This window comes from Equus quagga, chromosome 4 (assembly GCF_021613505.1).
Source record: "Equus quagga isolate Etosha38 chromosome 4, UCLA_HA_Equagga_1.0, whole genome shotgun sequence".
Taxonomy (NCBI): domain Eukaryota; kingdom Metazoa; phylum Chordata; class Mammalia; order Perissodactyla; family Equidae; genus Equus; species Equus quagga.
Window position 1 is genome coordinate 61,433,754 of NC_060270.1, and position 3,768 is coordinate 61,437,521.

Genomic DNA, 3,768 nt, shown 5'->3' on the forward strand with positions numbered 1-3,768 from the left:
AGCTGTACCTTCTTCTCTGAATTGTGCTTGTTTTTTCTCATTCTTGAGTTTAAGTATAATCTTGATAAATGCTAATGTCTAGTCTCCGTATTCTGTGAGGAAATAGAGAACGGGTTCACTGTCCATGCTCTGCATGAAATAATGAAATAAGAGAAGGGGGAGAAACGCGCCCTCACAAACACCATGGTAATGACACCGTGAACACATTCTCTGTGGTCCCAACCACAGGCTGGGATTAGATTGCTGCCGACGCGTGGACCTAAGGGGAGAGCAGAGTGCTGTGAGCAGCAGGCAGATGCCAGTGACCCCATGGAGAAGGGACTGGAATTATGCAAGCTGTGGGGGTTTTTTTTTTTTGGTTAGTTGGTATTTGCTCAAGTAAGTCAGATAGAATTATAAAGTTACTTATTGCAACTATGGGAGCCTATTCAATTTGAGTGATATGGAGATGAAAGATAATACTTAGAATTTAATACAATATATGCCTATGTGTGTAAATAAACCAATATTTATATGTTGAAGTCTTAATTCCTACTACCTCAGAATGTAACTGTATTTAGAGATAGAGTGTGTGAGGAGGTAATTATCTTAAAATTAGGCATTTAAGGTGGGCCTTAATCCAATATGACTGTTGAGCTGATAAGAAGAGGAGGGAAGCATACAGACACTCAGAGAGAAAAGATCCTGTGAAGACAGAAGGAAGATGACTATCTGCAAGTAAAGGAGAGAGAGGCCTCAGACAAAAGCAACCATGCCAGTATCTTGATCTCAAACACGTAGCATCCAGAACAGTGAGAAAATAAATTTCTGTTGTTTTATCAATCCAGCCTCTAGTACAGTCCTAGCAAAATAATGCAACCAGTAATAGCATATATAAGTACATACGTGTGTATGTGTGTAACACATATCTATATCACTCTTTCTCTATATATAACTTAAAAGAAGATGGATGGCAATTTTCTGCATGTATAAAAACTGCATAGGTAGTGGATTGACTATGACCTTATTTAAAAATTTCTGAAAAGAATAGAGAGGCACTAATACCTTAAAAATACACTTTTATCGTAACTTTCTGATATGACAATGAACATTAGTATTAATTGATTTCAATTTAATGGTTAGCGAGAAGAGTACACTTTGTTGATAAACCAATTTTTCCCCAAAGCTCAATTCATTGTCTCTTTTACATCTTTGTTCCTTAAACTGTAGATGATGGGATTCAGCATGGGAATGGCGATGCTGGAAAATAACACCATCATGTTCTGGTCCAAAGAGTAGCTGGAACTTGGTCCTACATACATGAAGAAGATTGTTCCATAGTAATTGTCATTCCAGTTAGGTGACAGCTGCATGTAGCAAAGACTTCTCAACTCCCTTCAGCAGAATGCATCCTCAAAACGGCCAACAGAATGAAACCATAGGAGATCAGGACAATCAGGATAGTGACTATCTCAACAGCTCCTGTAAAGTCGAAGACTAGAAGATGATTTTCTCATGTGTCAGAAAAAGAAATGGCAAAGACAGGAGGGATGTCACAAAAGAAAGTTCTAATTTCATTGGATGAACAGAAGGATAGGCTAAATGCAGCACCTGTGTGCACTGAAGCCTTGAAAATGCCACCAACATAGAAAGCAATGCTGAGTGGCACATGGACTCTGAGTGACATGTTAACTGAATACAGCAGAGGGTTGTAGATTGCTACATAGCAATCATATACCATTGCAGCCAAGATAAAGCATTCTGTGGCCCCATAAATATCATAGGAAAACATCTGTGCTGCATATCCAAGGAATGAAATAGTTTGATTCTCTAACAGGAAATTGATCAACATTTTTGGGATGACAACTGAGGAATAGCAGGCATCCAAGAATGATAACAGACTCAGAAAATAGTACATGGGGTCATGGAGCCAGGAATCCCCAATGAAAAATACAACCAGTTCCAAATTTCCTATCAGAGTGAAAAGACAGATTGCTAGAAATAGCAAAAAGAGGAAGACTTGCACGTCAACATCTCCTGTGAAGCCCATCAGTAGGAACATGGTGACTTCAGTCACATTCTTCACCTGGATTGTGTATTAATCTACATCTGATGGCAACTGTGGCATTTCAGTTTTTATTTATATGATCTAAATGCAATATTTTTGAAAATAGAACCTACCCAATGATAACCTCGTGTTTGCTTCTGAGAAGGGCATATTGAAATCCTGGTCAGTGAAGGAATAGGCAGTGATGAAGAAGTTGGGTCCCATTGGATGCATTACCCTGTATAAATAAAGTAAAAAGTTTATTTCAGTTGGCTAAATTGATCATGTTGAAAAAAGCCAATTCAGGGGCCAGCCCCATGGCCCAGTGGTTAAGTTCACGTGATCCGCTTTGGTGGGCCAGGATTTTGCTGGTTTGGATCCTGGGCATGGACATGGCACTGCTCGTTAGGCCACACTGAGGTGGCATCCCACACGTCACAGCTAGAAGGATCAACAGCTAAAATATACAGCTATGTACTGGGGGGATTTGGGGAGAAAAAGCAGAAACAAAGATTGGTAACAGTTGTTGGCTCAGGTGCCAATCTTAAAAAAAAAAAAGCCAGTTCATTTGGTATAATTTCTAGGGTTTTTTCTGTTAAATTTATTATCTCCTGTCCTCATATTACATCATCTTACAAATCACAAAGACAAATGTATATACAAATTTTTAAATCCACAAATATTATAATAGAAAGTACTGCACATCTGAGTACTAATCCTAGATTTCCTACAGTGTGCATTTTCTTAATGTTCATAGTTGGTAAAATGGGAGCAAATATACTTCTCAAGATTGGGTTGAAATAAATTATAAAATCAACGTGCACTTATTTAATTTTAAAATATTCCAAGATGGCTGTCGTATGAAGCAGCCTTTTCCTACCAAACCACTTGATGTCTTTTCTGGCTATTTCCCCACTCAATCAGGACTTCTGGAACAGTGGTGAACAGAATAATGGACATTATTCTGGAGGTAGATGCAACTTGCTTTGCAAATAAAGAGCAGTGTTTAGTTTTTCAATTTTCTTTCTTTAAAACTTGTAACACTGAATTCTCCATTTTGTCCTCCACAAATTTATTATACTGCTAATGTTTTTCAAATTTTTTTTTCTCCCCAAAGCTCCCAGTACATAGTTATATATTCTTCATTGTGGGTCCTTCTAGTGTGGCATGTGGGACGCTGCCTCAGCGTGGTTTGATGAGCAGTGCCACGTGCGTGCCCAGGATTCAAACTGATGAAACACTGGGCTGCCTGCAGCGGAGCGCACGAACTTAACCACTTGGCCATGGGGCCAGCCCCTGTTTTTCAAATTTTAACCAAATACCAATGTAAAATTTTTCTCTATTCATATAGTCATTATCCCTGCAAAGTCCTTGTGTGTATTTTTGAGACCTATTTCTGTCAAAATAAATCATGGCCATTCCTTTAATACATTATAGTTTCTTAGTTACCATGGTATAGGAATTTATACAGTTACCATAAAATAAATATCACCTAATAATGGATAATATAATTGTTTATAGAGCCATTGCTAAAAGAAGAAAATCACTCTTTAAACTTCAATGTCCTGTGTTATTTCTGGCATGTTTCCTCATGTCATCAGACTGTTTTCTCTTTCAGTGGAGTATGGAGAAGGGAAAGTGCATAACAAACAAACAAGCAAACGAAAAGGTAAAGAGTCACCTGTATCTGGACTGAAAACCTCCACCACTGAAACATGAATATTGTATCTACCATGTTTAGG

The 3,768-nt window shown here is 38.1% G+C and overlaps 1 pseudogene; it reads right to left on the minus strand.

The window, feature by feature from the left end:
* Positions 1 to 1,166: 1,166 nt before the first annotated feature.
* Positions 1,167 to 2,370, minus strand: LOC124238670 (olfactory receptor 5T1-like; annotated as a pseudogene).
* Positions 2,371 to 3,768: the final 1,398 nt, after the last annotated feature.